Here is a 27,098-nt window from a genome sequence, read left to right as displayed (position 1 = left end):
GCCTGGGTGATTCAGTTAGTTAAACATCTGACTCTTGATTTTGGCTCAGGTCATAATCTCACGGTTCGTGAGTTTGAACCCCGTGTTGGGCTCTGTGCTGACGGCACGGAGCCTGTTTGGGATTCTCTCTCTCTCTCTCTCTCTCTCTCTCTCTCTCTCTCTCAAAAATAAACATTAGGGGAACCTGGGTGGCTCAGTTGGTTAAGCGGCCAACTTCAGCTCAGGTCATGATCTCACGGTCTGTGAGTTCGAGCCCCGTGTCGGGCTCTGTGCTGACAGCTCAGAGCCTGGAGCCTGCTTCAGATTCTGTGTCTCCCTCTCTCTGACCCTCCCCCGTTCATGCTCTGTCTCTCTCTGTCTCAAAAATAAATAAACGTTAAAAAAAATTAAAAAAAATAAATAAACATTAAAAAAAATCTCTTGCCCTATTTTCTATTGTGTTGGTCTACCTTTTTTAATGGACCTGTTTACTGATTCTGGACATGACTCTTCATTGTTTATATGTATGGCAAATGTCTCCTTCCCCTCTGCAGCTTGTCTCTTACTCTTTTAATAGTAAGCTTTGATGGAAAGAAGCTATTCGCTTTAGGATAGTCCAATATATAGATCTTTTTCATTATGCTAGTACTTTTTGTGTCTTGTTTTTAAAAAAAAATCACTGCCTGCCCCCAGGTCATGAATATATTCTATTTCGTCATCAAGAATGATGTTGTCCAGTGGAAAAATAGTTGGAGCCAAATATGTAACTGAAAGTTTTCTCCTAGTCACATTTAAGGAAGAAAAAAAGTGAAACTAATTGTAATAATGTATTTTATTTAACACGATATATCTCAAATACTATCATCTCAACATATAACCAGTATAAAAATTATTAATGAGACATTATGAATTTTTTCTCTCTGGTAAGTTTTTGAAATCTGGTGTGCGTTTTGCACTTATAACCTGTCTCTACTGGACCAGCCACATTTCAGGGACACAATTGCAACAAGTTGCTAGTGGCTATCATATCAGAACAATGCAGATTTAGAAATTATAGTTTTACCCGCCACACCTAAATTAACATTCAGATGTGCATAAATTTCGAGGTGAGAATCAGGATTCTAGGCTTTTCCCCCCATCTGTATATTCAAATGCCTATCCCTTCTGTATAGTATCAACATGATCATAAATCAAGAGTCCAAATAGATGGAGGCTTATGTCTAGAATCTCTAGTTCATTTCATTGGTCTACTGTGCCTTTGGCTTTAGTTTCTTTTCTTTTTTTTTTTTTAAGTTCCCTAGTTGATTCTTATATTCAGCCAGTATTGAGAACCACTACCAGTAGGTCACAAAATTTATTAGTAGCTATGACCAGAAATTTTATGGAGTGGAATGGGATGGAATAGAAGAGAAAACATCAATACGTACCCAGTATTGTTCTGTGAAACTTTCATTTCGGTCAGGGTGTGTGTGTGTGTGTGTGTGTGTGTGTGTGTGTATTTAAATTGAGATCTAAAAAGTATTTCTTACCATCAGTGATGTCCCCCCCCCCCCACCAAAAAGGTCTGAAATCTACTACAATAGTGCAATCTGTGAACCAATTACTTGGGAAAATTCAGCTTGCATGTTATCTTATAGTTGTCATCTAGAAATGCTCTGAAGCTTTATTCTTATACCATTGGTTATAGACCAAAGCAGATCTCCATTTGAAACAAGTCAGGGAAAGCCACTTACAGCTAATAGGACAGGAGGAGCTCATTATAAAACCCTGCAACTTTGACCCAAAGCGGAATATGATAATGAATTCATGATGTGAACATTACAAATGAAAATTGCTAATCTGCATAATTTGAGATTTGTTCAGCATCAGCAGATTTTATGGTTTTCAAGTTTTAATGGGATGTCAAACAAGAAAACAAAATTTGAGGGGAAGAAATTGAAGCCAATTTAGCTATTAAATGATGTTAAATAACCTTCGTTATTGAAGAAAATGCTCTCAGAATTTTTGCTTGAATTTTGAAAGGATTATTTTAATGTTCGGCTTATGTCAAGATCAATCTAATCAACAACTATTTATTGACTATCCACTAAAATATGTCTGGCAAAGGAATCAAAATAAGAGGAAAACACTTTGTTCTTGCATACAAGTACTCTGTAGAGAACAAATGGATTGTGGCATACGATTTTCCCTAAGTACTTCATTTTAGAACATGGATATAGTAAATAAAAATGATTTCAAGCCCCTTAATGTAACATTTTGTCTCTCCAAATGTAATATTTTGTCTCTTCAAATGCATGCCTTATCTGTGAATTTCACAGTTTTCCCATTAAGAGATAAAGGAGGGATATACTTGGTGGTTATTTCATAAGACATACAAATGTTGAATTATTATGTCATATACCTGAAACTAACACCATGTTCTATATCAGTTATACCTCAAAAAAAATTAAAAAGCTGGAGACCTGTTTTCATTTTTCCCTTCTCCAGTCCTAGTGACCACATGTCACATGTTTCAGAAGGCCCAGCTACAAAGATGGAAGAAGAACCATCTATGACAGAAAGAGAAATAAACCTTGGTTACACACACACACAATATATGTATCCTTTGGTTTTATTTTTATATTATCCACCTGCACGTAAATGTATGTGTGCAAGAGAGAGACTGTGGTGTGTGTGTGCGTGCCAATCTTTAAAAAAAATCTTTTTGGGGGGCGCCTGGGTGGCGCAGTCGGTTAAGCGTCCGACTTCAGCCAGGTCACGATCTCGCGGTCCGTGAGTTCGAGCCCCGCGTCGGGCTCTGGGCTGATGGTTCGGAGCCTGGAGCCTGTTTCCGATTCTGTGTCTCCCTCTCTCTCTGCCCCTCCCCCGTTCATGCTCTGTCTCTCTCTGTCCCAAAAATAAATAAAAAATGTTGAAAAAAAAATTTAATAAAAAAAATTTTTTTTGTAATGTTTATTTATTTTTGACAGAGAGAGACAGAGCATGAGCAGGGGAGGGGCAGAGAGAGAGGGAGACACAGAATCTGAAGCAGGCTCCAGGCCCCGAGCTGTCAGCACAGAGCCCAATGTGGGGCTCGAACTCACAGACCGCGAGATCATGACCTGAGCCGAAGTCGGACGCTTAACCAACTGAGCCACCCAGGTGCCCCATGTGTGCCAGTCTTAAAGAGATTTGGAGATTTTCATTAAATATCTCCATTTTTTTTATATTTCCTGAAGATAGAATTTGGAGATCAATAAAAAGGAAGATTTCCATTGAACTGAAACCTCTATAAACCAAATACCAGCTATGTGATAGGCCTTGGGTCTGTTGAGTTTACTCTCCTTAAGAATGCAGCATGAACTGTCTCCACAGACTTTCCAATGACCAGATGGGGGAAAAACAAACAAACAAACAAACAAACAAACAAAACAAAAAGAAGAAGAGAAGAAGAAGAAGGAGGAGGAGGAGGAGGAGGAGGAGGAGAAATGGTTATTAAAATGAACCAAATCCCTTTGACTTTACATTTCTTTATATTTGCGAGGAATGTAGACACTCACAGCTTGAGAAATTTTAAATTCTCATAATTAGGAAAGGTGAAGTTTGTGTCAAGGTCACCCAAGTTAAATCCCCTTCTCACTAGAGCCACCATCTATTTGTTAGTGGGCTTTCTCAGACTTTAAGGTATGATAATAATGAAATTTGAAAATAACTGTCTTTAAAAGACAGTGATTGCTAACGTCTATTTATAACCAAACATCTGTCTTCCATCAACAGAAAGCCCTGTGAAGAATTTTGGCTGTTACAGTGTTGTACAAGGTCGAAGATTTTTAATATCTCCACTCACTTGCCATTTTAGGGTTTTATGCTTAAGCCCTAATTTAGGTTTTTAGCGTGATTTCTGTTTTCATCTAAAAAACCCACTGCAAGATGCAATCTTAAGGCAATGTATATAGTATGACCCATAACATGATGAGACTGATGGTTGCATAGGGCTTAGGAAAATAAGTCTTGCTACTTTAGAAAGTCTTATTTCATAGTGACAATTGTCTGGACTGTCTAGGGCTGTCACAAAGATTTCTTCAATCATTCTGAGTCCACCAAATAAACAAAACAACAAACTTGGGCTGTGTAGGACCAATAAAGTTGGTGTATTGGGTGTGCAGGTGTTTCTAAGAGAAGGGAGACCTGCATTTGATTCCAAAGGGAGCCCCCCTATTCCTCTCTTCTATCTCTCTGTAGGGAGAGATTGTCAAAGCACCATTCTTGATGCCAACTAGCTCATTTGGTGAACGTGACTATAGGCTTTTAGCCAGTAAATAAATCAAATACTCTTCTTCAAATCCACGTTTTTGAAGGTGTATTATCTCCAGTTCATTCTTTGGACTCCATCCCTAAATTCACATTGGGGATGCCTCAGAAAGCCCAAGGCTATTGTACAGATGGCCTAGAGCCCAAGGTAAATGAATGGTTGCCATGCTACACTCTGTGTTTTATGAGACCTTGGACTCTCCTCCCATGCACAGCCTGCGGGCAACGTCTTGGGGGCCTAAGAAAACTCAAACGAACTCTGTGTGTGTGTGTGCATGTGTGTGAAGGCGCGTGTAAAAACATATCTTTCCTTTAATTCTGCAAAGATTAGCACAACAAACTGATACTTGCAAAAGAGTTATCTGATGCTCTTGCTTTTTGCCTGATTTTACTATGCTTCAGGGGGCTCTTTGCATAGGATGTTTACCACTCTGCCTCATAGGCTGTGTCAAAGCCAGATCAGCTCCACCACAGAAGATCTCAATAATCACCACCTGGTTTTCAAGGAAAGTCAGTGACACTATGATAGAATAAACAACACTGGTCAGTTCCATGAGGGCACAGTCTTGTCTGTTCACTGCTGATACCCCTGAGCCCAGAACAGGATCCAGCACACTGAAAACATTAGCAAATAACTGGAGAAATGAATACTATTTATCAAAAGCCTATCATTTGTCAGTCATGCAGAAGGCACTTTGCATACCTTGTCTTTCTATCCTTTATAACAAATAACCCTGCGGGATGGATATTATAATAATTAGCTTATAAATAAAGAAACTGAGGTTTGAAGAATTTCACTGGCTTGCCTAGGTCACATAAATAGTAAGCAGAAAGCAGGGATTCAAATCTAGATCTGTCTGCCTTTCTAGCCCATGTTCTGCTCACCACACCATGCCTTCACCCCAACAGAAGCAAATTATAGACTGACTTTTGGTCTTTTGCTATCAGATACCAGGTTGGCATATTTACATATTATCATGGCTTCAGAAACCCCTCTATAGGACAAGGTTTCTGAAGAGCTGACAGAACAGGATACGAACAGAGAAGGCTCCAATCATGTATTTCTGTGTGCAACAGACTTTGGGCTTTCTCACTTCTCTGCTATGCTACTATACCTCTCACTAAGCTGAAATGTCCTCATTGGAAAACTTCAGAACATGAGTTCTGTCTCACTGAATTAAACGGGCAATGCATTTATGCACAGCAAGGACTCAATAAATGTAGATTATTACTAACCCAGAATTATGTAGGTTATTACTAACCCAGAATTGTCTCCAAACTATGTCAATTAATTTGATTGCTTTTGGAAAAGGCAGAAGTATTTTTAAAGGGAATATTATGCAATTATTATCTATTTCCCCCCCTTAAAAAATGTGCCCCTTTGTTCAGCAAATTCTACTGATGAAATTTTTAAGTGGCAACCCCTTTTTTAAAAGCTTATAGGGGAAAAGGCAGGAAAAGGTGCTGTTTAAAGTCAAAAACCTCACTCGTGATTGAGAAAGTACTTGAATATTGAGGATTAACACATAAATTAATATTCATCATCTGGTGAGTCCCATAGGTTTCTTTCCCTTGCTCTGCATAAGGCTTTTCAGGAAACAACACTGTTTCAAAGAATATCCTCACTAAACGTGTACATGAGTTAGAAAAAATTTTATTATGTTCCTCTAGCCAAGGCTGACAGTTTTATAACTAATCGGCTAATGCCCTCTGGACACACACAGCATGGAGAGGGTCTCATCCAAGATAGAGCCGGTTTAGAGAAGTTGGCCGCTGTGAGGTGAGCAAGTCCTGCCTTGTTCCAAACTTAAGACATGCCGAAATGGTCTGAGATGGCCTTGGCCATGCCACCTGGAGACCTGTGGTCACCCTTTCCATTTCTCCTTCCGAATACACCAAGCTGTACTGACTGAGGGCTCAGCCTCATGTGAGTCCACTCCCAGATTCCACTCCACTTCCTACCCCTACAATGAATCCATTTACACTTGCCAGAGAGCAAGTGATACAGGTCACGACGAGAAGTCTGGACTCAACATTTGCTCTCCACTACTGAATATTTTTGAAGGAAAAGTCAAGCAATGGGATTCAAATGATCAGGCCAAAAATGAGCATTTTGATCATCTCTCTCTCTCTCTCTCTCTCTCTCTCTTACACACACACACACACACACACACACACACACATACACAGTCAAGGCCAACGTGGTTTGAAAGCTCTCAAATGGCCACAACAAAAGCAAAATGGTGCCTACCTTTTCTGAAATCTCAGCCCACAAAAGATGCCCCTTGCCTGTGAGGAGCAGTCAGAGGCAGATTTCCAGCGTTCCAGTCAGCTTCGTTCTCATCAGAGAGCAACACACCTCATCTCAGTGTAAGCTCTGAAATTCTTTCAGAGACCCACCCTCTAAAGTTGCAAGTCAAGATTTCCGACTGAGGGCGATCAGTGACGTGAGGCAAAGCTACTGGATGGCACCTTGAATTTCTTCCTGACGGGAGGATGCTTCCTGTTTCACCACTTGGGAGAGGAGAGGACTGGAACTCAGTCAGACACGGCATGACAAATGCACGATTGCCTCATCGTTGTTGGTTTTGGTGCTCACCGTCATTGGCCAACTACTAAACGAGGTGGTCTTACTGTTTGCGTTAAAAGGAAGGGGTTTATGTGGCGGAGAGAAACCTGAAACACTGTTGACAACCCTACTCTCCTCGCCGAGCACATCTGACAGCAGCTATAGCACTTTCTAGAAGCCTGGGAATATTGGCGGAGCTTTGGACTAACTAAATCCCTACCACAACCACCAACAGCATGCCACCCATCCGCAGAAAGGCAACTACTTCTCTGCCTGTTTCCTAGCGGGGGGGGGGGGGGGGGCGGCGGCGGCGAGGAATATCAGTTTTTTGAACCACGTCACAAAAAATAAAAGTCTGACCACCCTTTCCTTTCAGAATAGTCAGAGGTAATGCACTTTGTTTATATTCGTGTCAGCCTCAGAGAACAGCCGTCACAGACAACGAAAGGCGAACCTGTTAGTAGCAGGACACAAACGCTGTCTGTCTGCTTGAGGCGCTCCAATTTCAAAGGCAAGTATGCCTACATTTACAGTGTTTATTTGAGATATTAGACCTTTTGGGGCCGTTTTCACTTTCTCTTGCCTGAAGATGAAACAACTCTGGGCGTGGATTATTTAAAGGTGCTTTGACGAGCAAGGAAGCTTCACAAGTTGGTACTTGCACCCCCTCGTAGCCAAACCTCACCTCCCGGGCGGTTCCGGCCGGGCCGCCTACTCTGAGGGCCTGATTCAAGGCCCTTCCCATCGGCTGACTTCAGCTGCTGAGAGACACCTTTCTTCTCCTGTCAGCTAATCAATGACAGCAAATTAAAAATTAACTAGAGGCAGAGAAGAGGGGAGGCCAGTTTCAGACTCCACAGTTTCTCAAGTTTCACTAATGAAATTCCATTCACAGATGGAAGATTGGTGAAGGCCCTCTCACGGGAGCCTCGTTCACTGAATTCTCCCTACCCTGTTTTTCTCTCCAGACTTTCATTTTTTTTAATTGTTTTTATTTATTTTTTGAGAGAGAGAAAGAGATAGTGCATACACACAATGGGGAAGGGACAGACAGAGAGGGAGACACAGATTCCAAAGCAGGTTCCACGCTCCGAGATGTCAGCACAGAGCCCGACATGGGGCTCAAACTCAAGAACTGAGAGATCACGACCTGGGCCAAAGTCAGATGCTCAACTGACTGAGCTACCCAGGCGCCCCTCTTCCCAGACTTTCTTTGGGCTATTGTCAGGGTTCGGAAATCTTAAAGCTCATCTGGCAGGAGGGCTGAGCTCTCAGCAGAGTGGTCACTAAGTGAGGCAGGTTGTGTGGTTCAGATTCTGATCATGTCTTACCAGGTGACTCCGTAGAATTGCCTGGTCTTCCTGACCCCAGGCTACTATCCCTTTCTAGTCCATCATTCTCCAACTGCCACCCAGCTAACCTTCCTAATTAAATTGTTTTTCTTTATCGTGTCTCTCTTCCCCACTGATAAAGCTCTACCAGCTACCTTTCCCCTATAAGCTTTCTTAGCATGGATGACGGCCTGGTTCCTGGTTGCAAGTGGCAGAGCTCAGTACCTCCTCAATAACCAGAAGAATCCCATCATCATATGCTGTACTGAGTCACTGTCAGGGTGTAGTCCTTTCTTCCTTCAGGGACAAAGGTAAAACTTAACCTGTTGCACAATCTATGTGATGGGGTACCTCCAGAGGGATAGAAGTGGGGAATTCTGATGGTTTGTGGGTTGTGACATGGGGGGAGCTGTGTGCGTGCACATCAGCCCAGTGTGTCTTTGCACAACTCCTCTGAGGAAGACAAATAAATACAAATATGGTTCTTTCAAAGACTCCGAAGGAGATGCCTTTCCTTTTCCCTTTCCCCCTTGTGCCTCATGATGAATGTATCAGTTCACTGCTAACAGAAGAGAGAGAACCCCAGGAAGCATGTAACCCCAGGAAGCAGGTAACATGCGTGTGTGGGTGTCTCTTCCCTGGGTAACACTTAACTGTCTCATTTTATGAGAAAAGTTTAGAAGCCAGTTAAGACATTAAATCTGTTGTACATTTTAAGTCCTCATAAATAGATGTTGTTTATTAAATCCTAATGATTTGCTTTTTGAAAGTGAACATCACACCTCTGCCAATTAAACGTGGGCAGTTAAGCCTGATATTAGTGGACAAAGTTTCACGGGGAGCCGCCAGGGGCTGCATTGCAAAATGGATGGGTTTTAACATGCAGAGCAAGCTTGTTACTAACTGTTACCGAAGTGAGTGAGTGTGTAAAACACCTACTGGGAATATTTCAAAGAGTAAAACAGGAGAGGGGGACAAGGTAAGAGCAGTGAGGACCCTAGGCAAACCTAGTCAGGAGTCTGGAGGGCCACTTAGGAACTCACAAGAGAAACACAGCATAAGCAGGACGCTGGAAAATGGACTCTGGGCCACAGCAGGAAAGCACAGAACTAGAAATTGTGTCCAAAGTTCTGCTAGCCAGGAGCAGAGGGTGCACAGGGTATAGACACAGAGGAAAGGGACGGGGAGCAATTTCTGATATTTAAATTGCATGTTACATTGCAAACCAAGTCTGAGCCTAATTTTCTAGAGAAGGAAATGTAAGTTTGATAGAAGTGACCTGCTTTTACCTCAAAGGAGAGAAACCCTTCCAAGAAACTTAATGAGTACAGTTTGGGCTACATTGATCTTAACCTAACCAGTCCAATTTTCTGGGCTTTTAGGTAAAAAAACACTGTTTCCTTATAATGTTTCATCTTATCATTTTCACAGACTTTCCAAATGCAAAGGTTTTTCTGATAGACAGATATGTTAAGTCAAAATGCTACCAAACTGTGTATTCTTTAAATAGGTACATGGAAAACCTCCTATGGGACAAGGTGATGTCTTCACAAATGCCTAGAACAATACGTACACCAACTCAATTTGAACACTACATCTTCTTGGTGTAAAAAGCTCCCTGGATGATTTGCCTAAATCCCCACAATGGACGATAGATTACAGACCCACCTCAGAAACATTATAGGTTTGGTTTCCAGACCACTGCAATAAAGTGAACATCTCAATAAAGCTAGTCGAGGAATTTTTTTGCCTTCCCAGTGCATGTAAAAGTTATCTTTATACTCTACTGTAGTATATTAAATGTACAATAGCATTATATCTAAAGAATGTATATATCTTAATTCAAAAATACTTTCTTGCTAAAAATACAGTATCATCTGAGCTTTCAACCAGTCCTAATCTTTTTGCTGGTGGAGGGTCTCGCCTCGATGTTGATGGCTGCTGGCTGATCAGGGTGGTGGCTGCTAAAGGGCGGGGCGGCAGGGGCAATTTCTTAAAATGAGATGACAGTGAAGTTTGTTGCATCGATAGACTCTCCCTTTCATGAACATTTTTCTGTGGCTTGCAATGCTGTTTGATAGCATTTTACTCACAGTAGAACTTCTTTCAAAATTGGAGTCAATCCTGCCGTTGTTTGACCAACTAAGTTTTGTAATATTCTAAATCCTTTGTTGTCATTTCAAAAATCTTCATAACATCTTCACCAGGAGTAGATTCCATCTCAAGAAACCACTTTCTTTGCTTATCCTTAAGAGGCAGCATTTCATCCAGTTACGTTTGATCACGAGATGGCAGGGGCACCTGGGTGGCTCAGTCAGTGAAGTATCCGTTACCCCCACTCACCAGGTTCCACAATCCCCCTGGCCTAGTGTTAAAGAGCATCATTTGTGTGTTCACTGAGTTTCGGCTCAGGGTATGATTTCACGGTTCATGGGTTCAAGCCCTGTGTCGAGCTCTGTGGTGATAGTGCAGAGGCTGCTTGGGATTCTTGCTCTCCCTCCCTTCCTTCTCTGAGGTCTTGAACCCTTGAAGTCACCCATGAGGTTTGGAGTCAACTTGTTCCAAACTCTTGTTCATGTTGATATGTTGACCTCTTCCCATGAATCACAATGTTCTTGAGGGCATGTGTAATGATGAATCCTTTCTGGAAGGTTTGCAGTTGACTTTGCCCAGGTCCAGCAGAGGAAGCACTATCTATGGCAGCTGTAGCCTTATGAAATGTATTTCTTAAACAATAAGATTTGCAACTTGAAATGACTCCTTGATCCATTGATTGCAGAATGGATATTGGGTTAGCAGGCATGAAAACAACATTAATCCTACTGTACATCTCCATCAGAGCTCTTGGGTAGCCAGGTGCATTGTCAATAAGCAGTCATATTTTGAAAAGAATCTTTTTACTAAGCCATAAATGTCAACAGTAGGCTTAAAAATAGTCAGTAAATCATGTTGTAAAAAGATGTGCTGTCACCCAGGCTTTGTCGCTCCCTTTACCAAGGGCAGGACGAGAAGATTTAGCTTAATTCTTAAGTGTCCTAGGATTTTCAAAATGGAAGTGGGCACGGACTTCAAGTTAAAGTCACTAGCTGCATTAGCCCCTAACAAGAGTTGGACTGTTTTTTGAAGCTTTGATGCCAGGCACTGACTTCTCCTCTCTAGCTGTGAAAATCTTGGATGGCATCTTCTTCCAAGAGCAGGCTGGTTCATCTACACTGAAAATCTGTTGTTTAGTGTACTCACCTTCATTGTCTCAACTAGATCTTCTAGAGAACTTGATGCAGCTTCTACATCAGCACTTGACTTGATGCTCACTTTGTACTTTGATGTTATGGAGATGAGTTCCTTCCTTAAACATCATGAACCAACTTCTTCCAGCATCAAACATTCTGTCTGTAGCTTCCTCCTCTCTCTGAGCCTTCACAGAATTGAAGAGAGTGAGGGCCTGGCTCTGGATTAGGCTTTGGCTTCAGGGAATGTATGGCTGGTTTGATCTTCTATCCAGACAAAGTTTTACGTTCTCTGTATCAGCAATAAGGCTGTTTCACTTTCTTATCGTTCGTATGTTCACTGGAGTAGCACTTTTCATTTCTTTCAAGAACTTTCCCTTTGCATTCACAGCTTGGCTAGCTGGCTCCAGAGGCCTAGCTTTCAGCCCATGTTGGCTTTCGACACACCTTCCTCACTAAGCTTAATCATTTCTAGGTTTTGATTTAAAGTGAGAGACCCATGGCTCTTCCTGGTACTTGAGCACTTAGAAGGCATTGTTGGGTTATTAACTGGCCTAGTTTCAATATTGTTATATTTTAGGGAACAGGAAGCCCTGAGGAGAGGGAGAGAGACGGGGGAACAACTGGTTGGGGGAGCAGTCAAAACACACATATTTATTGGTCAAGTTCGCTGTCTTATGATTACAAGAGTAACATCAAAGATCACAGATCACTATAACAAATATAATTATAATGAAAAAGTTTGAACTGTTGCAAGAATTACCAAAATGTGACAGAGACACCAAGTGAGCAAATGCTGTTGGGAAATGGTGCCTGCCGATAGACTTGTTACACGCACGGTTGCCACAAAGTTCCAGTTTGTAAAAAATGCATGATCTGTGAACCACAATAAAGTAAAGCACAATAATACAGGAATGTATGCATAGAATCTGAACTGAGTCTCTATTACCCCCACTCACCAGGTTCCACACTCCCCCTGGCCCAGTGTTAAAAGATTTCCTGGCAGATAATTTGAGAGAAAGTGAGAAAACGAAAGAGAGATCATCAGAACTGATGGTTCTCATATATTCATACTTGAGTGCCACCCCCTAAGCTCCTTCCCCTCTCCTGCTTTAGGTCTCTTCATATCACATTCATCACCATATAACACATGTGACCTCTTATTGACTTGTTTGTGACCCATCTTCCCCATCAGAATATTAGCTCCATGAGTGCTGGGATTCTTGTCTAACTTGCTCATGGCTGAGTCCTCTGGGGACAGAACAGTTCTTGGCACTCAATGCTGAGTGGGTACACTTAATTTGGTTATTTATGGTTGAGTCTCTTCCTATCTACCACAATAGACAGTTGCTTTTTTCAAAGGTAGTTCATTGGGCTTTTTCAAAACTTACAGGTGGGTACTGGGTGTCATGAAGATGGCCAGTTCTAGTCTGAGTTTGTTGGGAGAGAGGGAGATTTTTCCCTCAAAGACTTACGTCTGTTACACTCTGAGTACTTAAAGCAAAGGGTTTTTAGAATCCATCTGGCTCATACTCTGGGAAGGCCATGGAGCTGTCTGCCAGCCAGATCATACATTGTCGTGTGAGCTGCCTGCCTCTCAGTCCACAGCCCTCACTGAGAGATGGCCAGAAGGTCTTTGCATATGGCCCTGGCCACAAGTGTGGCTGTGGGTGACCAGGCAGCCCTCATCTCAACTTGCCTCTTCCAGAAAGTTCTTGTTGCTACACCCGTTTCCACTTTGTGCTAACTATGTGATCTTATGCTTATTAGCTGTGTGACTCCAGGCAAATCACCTAACCTCTCAGCCCGTTGGATTTCTCACATGAAAAATGAGGAAAATAACAGCAACGCCTCAGAGTTGTAAAAACAGTAAATGAGGTAATGTCCATAGAAGAGCACCTGGCATATAGTAAGACCTCTGTTGACGTTAGCTATGATGATAATTATAATTGCTGTTACTAATTTATTTCATCTATAAGCTTTATTCCTATGTTACTTTTTAATAGACTTTATTTCATGCACATAGACATAGATTCTCCAATTAAATCTTGAGTAAGACTCCAAGTAGCACCCATTACCATTCTCTGAACACACACATTTATTCATTAACTCATTGATCAAGTATTTCATTGGGTTCATACCATGTGCCAGGCACATCATATCTTTTGTGGGAGCTAAGGATCTCAAGAATAAAAATATAGCGTGATTATCCAAACTGATACAGACACACACTCATATGGATGAGCATAAGTGTTCACAAACCTATTGTACAGAGTACAATAGGCTCTGCATCGGACAAATTGGGACCACGGAGGAGATGAACTCTCAAACATTTACTATTCCATATCCTACACGCATGCAAGCATAAGCTGCAGATTTTAGATGAGGAGCTAAGACTGTATAATACGGCATCAGGAAGCAGACAGAAGGGTAAATAAATTTTTCATCCCCCAAACAACCAATCCCCTGATTGTCTAGGTCTGTGAAGGTACAGCTTGGTAGCTTCAACAGCTGTGCTCCTTTATCCAGCATCGTGTTGGGCATCAAAGTAAATAGTCCATGTGCTTTGAATAGACTTATATGAGTTGTGTCAACAATAGGTAGGAAGCAACAGGCGATAAGAGGGAGATGAGTGTCTCAATAAACACATGGGCTGTCAATACCATGTTATGTGTGATAATGGGAAACAAAATGCCCCTGATCCATCCAGCCATCACTTATTCAACACATATACTATACGAGGTGCTTGACATATAAAGATGGAGACAATGTCCCTGACCTCAAGGAGACTACCATCTATCTTTGCCCCCTTACTTTATTCTCCCTCCTACCCCATACCCTACATGCTACCTGCCAACAAGGAACCAGGAGAAGATCTGCTTGGCTAGCCTGAGACACCCCAAAATGGGCACATTTCTTCAGCTTGTGAATTCTTGGGTATGATTTTTTTTTTTCAAGCCGGACTAAGTTTCATGAAGTCAGCCAACTAAGACTTATTCGCATGAAAAAGACACTCACCCATCTGCCTGCTTGTGAACAAAAGACTGATTATTCCATGGGGCACCAGAAATGCAGCCCAGGCTTGAGGTTAAGAGTGCTGATCACCTGTGGGATAGTGGCTATCGGACCACCTCAGTCACTCTCTGGTCATTTCCAGATTCCCTATGATGGAGTTCTAAACCAAGTACATTTCCCTTCATCAGCTGTTTTTTTGCCACCAAAGCACCCACAGTGACCAGAACATCCCAGTGCAACCTAGAATGGTACTGAGATCCCAATCCTTGGGGGCTGTTTCCCTTTTCCTTTCTGGTTCCTGAGGTAGAGCCATCCTCCTGCATGTTGCTACCAAATAATCTCAAAACACAGCCTTTATCAACTTACTTCTTTCCTCCAGAATCTATGGCATCTTTATGCTGGTTACATTCGATCTAAATTTCTATGACAGCTGATTTCCTAAACTCCCCTCAAAAATGGGATCCCCACCTAGGCTATCCCCTTGTCATCCCCACTGTACTCCAGTACCTTGAGTCCCTGGGCTGAGCCCGTAGCTATGCTCACTCTGACCTTCGCTTGCATCCCACCTGTGATCAATCCCTCCTCATCCAAGACCTCCATTTCCATTTCCTCTGGGAAATTCTGCCTCTCTAATCAACCTGAATCACCCTTTCTCTTACTTGAGCCTTTACACTTAATCTGAATCACACCATGAGCCCCATTTTATATGCAGCCCCATTCTTACCAGTATAGAACAAAATCCTTCCATCATATAACTGGATGAGTGTGTGTGTCATACACATGCAGGTATGTGCCTTGTCTCCACTAGGCTGTAAACACCCTATGAGCCCAGATAGCCTGGAAACACTACCAGGTTCATAGGAGACCCTCAATAAATATTAGTCGAGGATCTGATAACACTCCTTCCCCCTACGTTTTAAGCTATAGGTACCTTCTGCTGCCGCTCTTCCTCCTTCCACAGTATTTTCATTCCTTCAACAATTATTTATTGAGCCTGGAAACAGGAAAATCACAATGAACAAGGCAGCTATGGCCCCTGCTCTCTAGCTACTCAGTCTCAAGCTCTGCCTAAGGTTGGAAAGGCAACCACATTCCCTGAATGTCAGCACCCATTTCTTCTCCCTCTTTGGGAGACTATCCACAGGTCAATGGTGCTACCCAGCCAATGCTGGGGTCTAACACTTTGGAAGACACTAAAAGGATATGAGCACAATACTATATACACCAAGTTGATTACAAAGGGTCCTTCACTGCCTTCTACTGAGAACTCACATCAGGAAAAAGAACCCCTTTTGACCTCTTTTACATTAGACTGGTTTTGAATTAGAAATTCAGATGTCACATAACTTGTTTCACTACTGGGTGCTGCCACAAAGTGTTCAATGAGATAGGATGATTTCTATTCACTTACACAGCAGATGTTTCGTATCTTTCCTGAAAAAAACACCAAATGTTGGTTCTTCTTTCTTTCTTTATTTTAAATGTTTATTTACTTATTTTGAAAGAGAGAGGGGGGGCAGAGAGAGAGAGAGAGAGAGAGAGAGAGAATCCCGAGCAGGCTCCATGCTATCAGCACAGAGTCCAATGCAGAGCTCGATCTCACAAACTGTGAGATCATGACCTGAGCCAAAATCAAGAGTCAGATGTTTAACTGACTGAGTCACCCAGGTGCCCCTAGTTCCTCTTTAAAAAAACCAGGTATAAAAATTAAGTTTCACTAAAAACTAATAATATGCATCACCGAATGTTTCCATGAGTAATTTATAATGTTCATTCATTCATACATCTATGGAGTTGTACGTACTACATCATACTATATACTATATATACTACATCATAGCAGTTATGACAACTATAAGTGTGGTTATAATAACAATAGTTTGCTTGATCATATTAAACTGTCTGCAAGGCGCATTTGCAAAAGAGAATACTAGCCATTTATAAGTAAATATCTAGGGGCACTTGGGTGGCTCAGTCAGTTAACTGTTTGACTTCGGCTCAGGTCATGATCTTCTGGTTTGTGGGTTCAAGCTCCGCGTCAGGCTCTGTGCTGACAGCTTGGAGCCTGGAGCCTGCTTCGGATTCTTGGTCTCCCTATCTCTCTGCTCCTCCCCTGTTCATGCTCTGTCTCTCTCTCTCTCAAAAATAAATAAACATTAAAAAAATTAAAAGTAAATGTCTGGCCTAAACTTTTTTAAAAGCCGGACTAAGTTTCATGAAGTCAGCCAACTAAGACTTATTTCCGTGAACAAGACTGTCACCCATCTGCCTGCTTATGAACAAGACTGGTTATTCCACGAGGCACTAGATACAAAGCCCAGACTTGAGGTTAAGAATGTTGACCACCTGTGGGATAGTGGCTATTGGACCACCTTGGTCACTCTTTGGTCATTTCCAGACTCCCTGTGGTGGAGTTCTAAAGCAAATACATTTCCCCCCATCAGTTGCTTTTGTGGATAAATTGTATACAGGGAAATTATCCCCAACAACTCTGGTTCAAACTTTTCATTATTTAAATCCTTAAAATCAAAATCAACCGACCAATCATTCAACAGACAAATGCAAATACAAAATATGAAAATAATTATTATAATGAGCACCAAGGGCTTCAGATTTTAGTTAAAATTTTTTTTTAACATTTATATATTTATTTTTGAGAGACAGAGAGGGAGTGGGAGAGGAGCAGACAAAGAGGGAGACAAAGAATCTGAAGCAGGTTCCAGGCTCTGAGCTGTCAGCACAGAGCCCGACACGGGGCTCAAACTCATGAACCGTGAGATCATGGCCTGAGCTGAAGTCGGATGCTCAACCAACTGAGCCACCCAGGTGCCCCAGATTTTAGTTAAATTTTTAAGAAATCTTTTTTTCAAAGCTGAGAAGAAGACCACCTGACTGTCAACAGCAAAACTTTGGCCTCAGATATGCTTTGCATCAAGGTCCTGTTTTCCAAGACAGTAACATAATAACCAGAACAGATGAGAAAACTCTTGGACTGTTAATACAGGTCATCACTGAGTTTCAGCAGGGACAATGTAAAGCAAAGATCCTCACATAGTCACACAATAGGAACAGAGGTATGTGTAAATCATGCATAATTTCACAGTAACAATGATGGCTTGTGGCTCCTATAATTGCTAACCACCAGTGACTGATCTCACATAGTGAAGCAATTCTCCCATTCCATTCCTTACATATCAGGAATGATCTATACTGAATGTGATGGACCGGATACCCAGATACATGCCATGCTAATACATGTAAAGTAAATGTAAAACACACAGAGCTAATGAGGACAGAAATACCATTTGATTCTTCCACAGTTCCAATCATGTAAATAATTGTTATTAAGATAGGTTATTACTACTGTAAGCGTACTTTCTGTATAGGTAACATATTTATCCTGGTCTAAACCAGTAACTTAATTTTTAAATGTAACCCACAATACCTTTATACAAACCTTTTACATCATGACCTAATACAAATATACCTACAAATATACATAACTGAAACCAAAGTTTCACAAAACAATACTTATCCATACTATCTATTATCTATTCTAGTCTAATATTGACTCTTTAAAAAATGCTGGTCTGGACCTACTATACTGGTTTACTCACCCATTATGGAGTGACAGAGTACAATTTATAGGGTCCAAAACTACCTAATTGGATTGCTTTACCCTTTCTATAATTCTACATACTACTTAGATTTTTTCCCCCTTCATTTCAGTTAATTTAAAGACATTTTCTGATGAGATAAAAGACAAATTTGGATAAGCTTCAAGTTTCATAATTTTGGTCTCCAAACTATGACTACTAGGAAGAGAAACCTACAACTGAGTCTAGGCACATGCTGAACACTTGATAAATTTTGCTGAATTTTAGAGTAAATAAATGTGTATTTTCAGTATTTTTTGAAAGTAGGGATAATAACTTTTACCTGACAAAAACCAAGCCCACTCAAAGAGGCTTCCCGGCCAGATGCACAAAGGCCATAGGCTTGTGGGATCAAGTCTAGGCTCTCAAGTCCATTTCTGGACAGTGTCCACAGCTCCCTGCTGAGCCCCCTACCACAGAAAAGAGCAGTAACCTGGGCCAGATCTCTATTCACCTGGGTGGGGTTAATATTCAGAAAATATGGAGCCAACCCAGCGATTCACAAAAACCCACGAAGACAAAGGCACTCCAGCCTGGGATGGGCCTAACTGACTTTGCAAGGCCCAGTACCAGTGGGCTGCAGCAAGATGGGGAGGCGACTCGGCCCAGGACACAGCCTGGGCCTGCGCGGGGACAGGGCCAGGGCCTGCGTGGGGATATGGACCGGGGACAAGGCCTGGGCGGAGACAGGGACCAAGGGAACGACCTCAGCCCTGAGAGGGGACAGGGACAGGGCCCCGGCCTGCGTGGGGACAGGGACTCAGGGCATGTCCTCGGCCTGCGTGGGGACAGGGGCCTGGCTCAGCCTGCGCAGCATCGGCTCCGGCAGGGAGGTCAGCCTGCCCCGCGTACACCCCCACCCCCAGAGCCCCCGGAGCCACATCCTTCCCCAGCACCTTTCTCCTCTGCTCGGAGCCGAGCCGGGACTCCAGTGCGCAGAGCCAGGGCCAGGGGTCAGCACAGCGGTGCATCCTGGGACGAGGGCCCCTCGAGGCTGGAGGGGGCACGGTGGAGGGGCGGGGGGTGGCCTCGCGGGAGGCGGGGTGGGGGTGGGGAGGCCCAACAGGCCATCAGAATACTGCAAAGGGAATGACAACAGCTTCCTGTGTGGGCGCCAGGTTCACGGCAGGTACTGTACCTAGGCTGCACTTCTGTTAATGGGCACACTGACCTTGTAACACAGACTTGTACCACAGGCCGAGTGACTTGCCCGAGCTGTCCTGCTGGTACATAGCTCAGCTGGGGTTCTAATCTGGGTTTCTAATAATTCCAAACCCGGCGCCCTTGTTACTCCATTACACAACCTCTCCAGAGGTTAAGTAGCAACTGGTCTACAAACTGTCCACAACTTCCGGGTGCAGGGCGAGGAAGCTCGAAGCAGTTCTGGAATAATTCTGTAAGCCCAGGTAGGTGGTGATCTCTCATTACAAGGTTGAATTAACAGAGATAGATCAATACATAGCATAGAGATAAAATGAAAAATCTCCAGCAAAAGAGAGGGAACATTATTTCTTTGAATATTTGACTAAAATATGAACCTGTGAAAATCATTTATACAGGAGACAGTATTGTGTAGTGGTTAGGAAAAAAGGCTTTGGAGCCAGGCAGCCCTGAGTTCAAATTCTGACTCTAAAATTTACTAACTTTGGGATATGTGACCTTGGGCTTTTAAATGCTTTATCATAGCCTTTTAAAATGCTACTTTCCTCATGAGTAAAATGAGGGTAATAATTCCTCCTTGCAGGGGGTCCTAAGGGTCATATGAAAGAAAGTCTATGAAGTATTTAGTATGATACCTGGTAAAAATTAAGTGCTCAGAAAATGATAGCTGTTTTGCTATTTAAGTACACAAAAACGTTTAGGAAATGTATGTTCTTAATAATAAGTAACTCAATTATTACTGTTTTGTTTTGTTTTGTTAGGTCTTACTACATTTTCCATGAGATAAAAATAAAAAGGCATCAAGGAGAGCTCGGGATGAGATAAAATGGCAAGCAAGGAGTTGGGATACAGGCACCATATGAATAGAGATGGAGGAAAGATTTCAAGGAAGTGGAAAAGTAATCACAGATTTAAACCTGCTTTGGAAGTGATAATGAGTTGAACTGACATTGGAGAAAATCAGATCAGGTACAAAGAAGTAAAAAGTTCAGATGTTCTCTCAGAATGCACTGGAGAACAAAGATCAAGGTGACAAGGGAGGAAGATAAGCATGGAGGTAAGAAAGCAGAAACTCAATCTACAAATGACAACATAAAGAATATCTAGGATGTTATATAAGACATGTTCTAGACAAGAGTACTCAAAAGAGAACCAGATCTAGACAGAGTTTCAGGAAATTTTTACCTTTTGAGGACAAGAAATTATCTGGGATGCACCCACCGGAGAAATCACAGTTAACCCTAAAAATAATCAGTGAGGATGGTCTTGCCTTTCTCCTCCAGAACAACTAAGGATAGAAAACAATGAGGCAAAATGGCAACGGTTGAAGAAAAGTTGCAACACAAAAAACTATTCCCAGATAAGTCATTTAGGTCAACAAAAGGAATGGCAACCAGAAGACACGGTCTGATATGCAAGGTCTCAGAAAATATACCCACCTTCAGTTGCTGAGAGCCATACACCAGTCATCCTTCCTGGAAACTTTACCTGGAGAGGAATCAAAATTAAGATTAGCTCATTGGACACACTTGTGACAGAAGAGGAAAGGAGAATGAAGACTAAGTGATAAATATAATAATAGTAATAAATATAGTAATGATAATAAAATGGAATGTAAAAAGCAAAAGTAAAATTTGTAGAAGATACATAGGGTAAAAGTTTATTGGGAATAGCCACGTGGTTTATGAGTTCAGATGACATTAGCAATGGCCAGAGAGCTGGAGGAGCAAGGAAGTGAAAGTGAGCGAAAATGTTACACAGCATGGAGTCTATGCTTATGGCTTTGGTCTTGGTTTTGATGACTAGAAAAAGGAATTTTCGAACATGGTTTTTGAAAGCATAAAAAGATAATGATTTGTATAGTTAAAAAAAAGTAGGTATGTTTCTAATTAACTACAAGACATAAATCCAAATTATTTATACGAATAAATATAAATTACTAACAACCCATATGCAACCCAAGAAAAAACAAAGGAAACATCGAGGAAGAATAAACTGAAATAGCAAAGATGTAATTTATGACAAGAAAAATCATCTGTAAGGTTAAAACTCTGTATGTTATACTTTGAATAAAAAGGAATAACTTTTGGATTATTAAAAACTTTTTGATTGTGATTATATTATAAAATAAGTTTGCTGTTTATATGGTTGACTCTTGAAAAATGTGGTGTTGCAGCACACCTTGAGGTGCTGACTCTTGTGCAGTAGAAAAATCCATGTATAACTTTGACTCCCCAAAAACTTTATAGTAGCCTACTCTTGACTTGAAGCCTTACTGATACCATAAGCAGCCAATTAACACATATTTTGTATGTCCTATGTATTATATACTGTATTCTTATAATAAAGTGGGCTAGAGAAAGTAAAATGTTATTAAGAAAATGTATTGAGAAAATACATTCACAGTACTGTACTGTATTTATTTATTTTTTTAATTCCAAATAGAAGTGGAACTGTGCAGTTCAAACCTGTATTGTTCGAGGGTCAACTGTACGTGGTCAGACCAAAGAAATCATTCCAAAAGGTTTAGTTGTCAAGGTCACATAATAGATCATCCAAAACCCCTGGTCTTGGATGATCCCCATGCACTTTTCTTTAGATACTACAGTGGTTTTTCTCACCGACTGGTTCCCAGTTCAATTTGCAGGGTCAAGGTAGACAATGTACACTGTACAAGGGTTCCAGCATCATATGTTCTACGTATCACTATTCCAAATGCCATGTCCCCATGTTTGTGAGTCCAGTCTCCCGCAGTGGATATGTCGTCACTGACCTATAATCACTGTAATGACACATCTTCACTGGAGATGGGCCTTTTCCATCCCCCACAACAGACCACTAAAGAACAAAATAAGTAGTCTTGTTAATGTACTTTTTGCGATGTTGTTAAAAGAAATGCTTCTGATGGAATCCCAGTGGCTTCTTCTTTCTCCATGCCAATCTAGGATGTGCAGAGTACTGTTCTAGATCCATTTCCAAATCTCCATCTGAAGGTGTGCTGACGTTCTTTTTTTTTGCCCGTGCGGACGTTGGAGAGAATTGGGCTATTTGTGATTACTCTCAAATGTTACTTTTATTCTCCTATTAGTTTGTAATGAGACTCACCCATATGGTAGAAAAGCTGTTGCCAACTAATATTATTTTCCACTTACCACTTATCTTCCCTTCCATGTAATCATCAAATCATTCCTTATACATATCAAAAGTGACACACAATTAAGAGGGCATATGCCATATTCAAGCAAAAGATGCCACATGACATCAAAAATGATTTACTTGTCAACAATCTAGAGAGTAAGGGAAATATCTTTATTGTAGAAATTAAGCAAACTCAGAAAGAATTTTGTCATTTACAAGAGATTTGACAGTCAAAATTCCAATTCTATTTTATACAAGAAAGCTATACTACTCTTTTGTTTTGTTTTCAGAAATGAACAACAACAACAAAAAAAACACCTAGCAATTTAGAGATAGAAAATATACTTTTCTCTTCTTACCAAATAAAAATAGTGTAGCTTCTGGGAAAGCCACCAGTCCTTATTACAACGTATTGAATACCTTAAAAAAAACAAAGTCATAAGCAATCATAAATGTGCTGTTGGTGTGTTCGTCTCATGAGACTCAAGGGAGAAATATGCTGACGGGAGACATAGAGCCTTTAAAAAAACAAGTGCTGCCATGAAGCCACAGACAATCTCAAGCACATTAGAAGATATCTTTAATATAGATGCATGTTTTAAACTCTGTGGCTTTCAATGACTAGGTGGACTCTTGTCTGAAGCCAGACTAAAAATACCTGAACTTTTCTCACCAGGAAGGAAATCATACCCCGATCACCTCCCATTTCTCAGTTCTTCTAAGTATAAAAAAACCAAAAAACCAAAAAACCAACAACTGTATTTTCCTTGCAAACAAAGCTAAAGTTCCAAGTGGAAAAGTACAAGCAATACTAGCTCTCCACAAACATGTATTTTACCCAGTGTGGGAAGTAACTGTATTAGTTTGCGTCAAACTACTTGGTATAGCTCAATGTCAATGGGAAATTTAGAGAGGGATCATTGTTTTTCCCAGATCGTAAAAAAAAGCATCCTAGTGGGTTTTGTAATTAGGACGGGATACATGGCGTTAACTGTAAGGGCTTTTTGATCTGCGTTGTTCAGCTCCATAATCAAGAAAAACTTAGACTTGGTTTGTTAGTTTGGGCTATGATAATATAGTCAGAAAAAGCATTTTATCAACCCCAGTTTTAAAATAGACATTTTAATAGAGCAAGACAACTTTATACACTGTGGTAAATGACAAGACCCATTAAGGTTCAGTATTTAGGTCAAGTTTCCCAACACCTGGGCAGTAGGAGTAGGCTGAATGCAGCCAAGAAGAGGTGGGAGGAGCAGCAGCAGGTCAGACCAGAGCCTGAGGAGATGCTTGGTGGCAAGAACATTGCCTCTGGGGATAGTGTTCAAATTGTTGTTAACTCAGATAGTTTGCTTTTCAGCATTTCTACCACTTCAAAGATGCCACCAAAAATTCCAACTACTGAGATGGTACAAATGTGTTGAAAACTACTGTCCCTGAGGTTTCTCCATCTTCTCCTGTGCATACTTGGTCCAACCAAATCCCTCTTTCCTACTTCACCAACAGCCTCCTAATGGTTAAAGCGCCCATTAGCTTCTTCTCAGAGATACTCAGAGCCATAGGCATTTTCTTTCTCAAAGCCCTGCCTAACACCTCAGAGTTTCCTCAGGGTATTTCTTGCTCTCCTGTCCTTGGCCTGTCACTTTTCTTCTTCCACCAGGCCTTTTCTCCAGCCTCACTTGAGTCTCAGGGCAATCACACTTTGCCCCATGATTTTCATCAGACCTGTGTGCAACTGCCCTCCATGTTTGCCGAGGGCCATTCTAACTTTCAACATGGGACTTCTGTCTGTCTGCTGGACATCAACATGTGTGGGGGACAGTGTGTGAAGTCGCTCAGGGGAAACTGAATCTGTCTCCCTCCTCACAAGACTTTCTACTTCCTTATTTCCATGAACAGCAGCATCTTCAGCCACACAAGTGAAAAAATGGCACTTGTCTCTCTGGTTGGTCCTGTCTCCCCTTTTAAAAATTTAGATTTTTTTTTCTTTTCAGTTATATATGCAAATATTGTTTCATGATGCAAGTCTTTTAGTTCTGGAAATTTTTCTTGAATTTTAGTACTGTCTCCCTTTTTTCCTTCTCTTTCTGGAACTTCCATTATCCTGTTGTTTAAACTTGTGGACTGGTCCTCAAGTTTTGTTATAGTTTCTCTCTCCTGTTTTCCATTTTCTTTGTCATGTTGCTATACTTTCTAGAATTCCTCAAATTAATTTGACTACATTTTTGTTGAGTTTTTTATTTCTGCTATCATATTTTTAAAAAAAATTTTTTTTAATTTTATTTATTCTGAGAGAGAGAGAGAAAGCACAAATGGGGAGTGGCAGAGAGAGGGAGAGAATCCCAAGCAGGCCCATGTTGTCAGCAGAGCCTGATGCAGGGCTTGAACCCATGAACTGTGATATGACCTGGGCTGAAATCAAGAGTCGGATGCTTAACCAACTGGGCCACTCAAGCACCCCTCATTTCTATCATATTATTCATTTATATGAAAAAAAATTTAAGTGTAATATCCTCTATAACCATTTATCTCTGAGGATATTCATAGATTAACTTCCTAACAGCTTAATCTGTCTAGTTTGTTTTGGCCTCTCTTCCATGTTAGAGACTTTCCCCAAATGCCTGATGATCCTTGGCTGTTCACTCATACTTAAGAGTTGAACATGCCCATCAGAAGGTCTATGCATTTGGGTGAGGTTTGTGACTGTGGGCTTCAGAGTAGGGTGACTTGGTGAGAAATTTCTTTGGGGAACCTTCCCATATAGCTTTAGGTCTTTTTTCTCGGGTTGGTCAGATTCCTCAGAAAAGTGGTATCTGGTCTTGTGGGGGAGAAGGCCGGGGACAACAGAGGTTCTCAACTTTCAGTGTGTCTACTTAATCCCATTTTCAGTGTGATATGCCTATCCTCAGCTGTGCCTGGTGTTCCCTAGTCCAAAGTCCCCGTTTCACTCTCTCTGGGAAATAAGCCTCTTACATACCTGAGAGAGAGCACAATGGTTTAGCTACACGAAATTGGACAGAGGGTCTAGAGGCAATTCTCAAATAGGCTTTCAATCAACCATCCCCTGGCACACAGTGCAATGCTCGATACTCCTGTCTTCAGGGAGATTCACCCGGTAATCAGGATGCTCAACTTTCTCCATTGCAGCCAAGAATTTGGTTTTCTAAGGTTTGCTCAGTCAGTCCTTGTGTCTCATTGCCTCTTTACTCTTGTTGTCGTGGGTCTCTGGAGAGAGAGAGCTGGATGCAGGCATTCAGCCAGGACTTGCTGCCTCATTGCCATTTCCACTGCCCTTGACTCCAGTGGGACTCCCGCAGGACTCTTTCTAATCTTGCTGCTTGTCCGCCTAGCTACTATATTGCTATGGAAGTCACCTTTTTTTTTTTTTTTCAAACACAAAACCGGTCATTTACTCAAAAACCTCAATAGCTCTCCATTGCCTATAAAACAATTAAAACTCCTTAGCATAGCCCTGAAAGTCGTGGATGATCTGACCCCAATATCCCTTTCTAGCATGAGATCGTGGAGAACAGTATGAGGACATTGGAACCAAACTGCCTCGATCCATTCTCTGGGCTCTGCCACTTTACCAGTTGGGTGATCTTGGCCAAGTTACTTATCTCATCAGCAACACAAGGATTATAATAGTACCTGCCCTCCAACATAATGGCGAGTATTATTAGAGCCCTTAAAACAGTGGCTGGCATAGGAAGTGCCATGTGAGTGTTAAAGGAAAGCCTCTGCACACCTGTCTCCTCCAGGAGATTATCAAGTCCTTGGAGAGGGCTCTATCCCATTTAGTCAGCATTTGTGGGACATATAATGGCACAGACATGATGCTATCCACAAACGACTATGTAAAAGGAGCTTGGCAAATGAAGACTAAGGATTAAAATATAATGGGACAAACCCTACAATACAGGAAAGAGCACAGTGAAGAGAATACGAAGCATGTTAAGATCTAATGGTTGAGAACAGTAGGGGAAGGCTTCACAGACCCGACATTTAAGATGGGGCTTGATGAACAATTATGTACGACAAAAGGTTGTGCTGCTAAGACAGTGGGTGGGGGGAGACCCGACAGGTGAGGCTGGAGAAGCAGGTTGGGGCCAATTGCACAAGGCCCTGCATAACCTGTTTGAGTCTGTATTTTGTTTCAACCAGTTTGTCAATTTCACCATCCTAGCATGCTGGGAATGCCAAGACAATTTTGAGGGGTTAAAGGTATTTTGTTACTAATAATAGCTGAAAGGCGCTTCATTGGCAATTATTTAAAAACCAAATTTGAACACATTTCCAAATAATGTTCAAGAGGCCAGCCATAAAAGAACACATAATGATTCCCTTTATAAAAAACAAAACCAGGCAAAATTAGTCTATGTTGCCGCAATTTGGGATGGTTACAAGTGGACAGTGACCAGGAGGGGATCCCAGCAGGACTCCTGGGGTGCCAGTAGTTTCTTGATGTCGTTACTGGTTCCACAGGTATGCTGTTTATGAAAATCTATCAAGCCGTACACTTATATGTGGAACTTGCTATATCTGTTAATATTTCTAGTTAAAAAATAAATTAGACTCATGATACTTTGTGCTTACTTGGAGACACATTATGTGTTCACTTAAAGAGGTGGAGCTACAGACTGGGAACTCATCACGCCAAGCATCACTAGTTTGGTCTTCGTTTATGGGCTAACTCAGAAGGGCTCTTGGATACTCTGAATGGCCAAGGATAGCC

General features: G+C 41.5%; 1 protein-coding gene across 4 annotated transcripts in view; it reads right to left on the bottom strand.

Moving 5' to 3' along the window:
• CERS3 (ceramide synthase 3) overlaps positions 1-19,059 on the bottom strand; it is a 119,673-nt gene extending 100,614 nt beyond the window's left edge. Inside the window, exons 1-3 of one of the 4 annotated variants that reach the window (XM_049614004.1) lie at positions 18,964-19,059; positions 15,343-15,405; positions 2,415-2,528 (exon numbers count right to left, since the gene is read on the bottom strand). The gene's annotated coding sequence lies outside the window, so the exon portion shown is untranslated. The remainder of the gene's footprint in view (positions 1-2,414; positions 2,529-15,342; positions 15,406-18,963) is intronic. The other 3 variants (XM_049614005.1, XM_049614006.1, XM_049614008.1) reach the window with 3 other exon arrangements.
• Positions 19,060-27,098: the final 8,039 nt, after the last annotated feature.

Source organism: Panthera uncia (assembly GCF_023721935.1).
Source record: "Panthera uncia isolate 11264 chromosome B3 unlocalized genomic scaffold, Puncia_PCG_1.0 HiC_scaffold_1, whole genome shotgun sequence".
NCBI classification, from domain to species: Eukaryota; Metazoa; Chordata; class Mammalia; order Carnivora; family Felidae; genus Panthera; species Panthera uncia.
The sequence above is the reverse complement of the archived record's forward strand: the minus strand, read 5'-3'. Positions and strand labels throughout refer to the sequence as shown.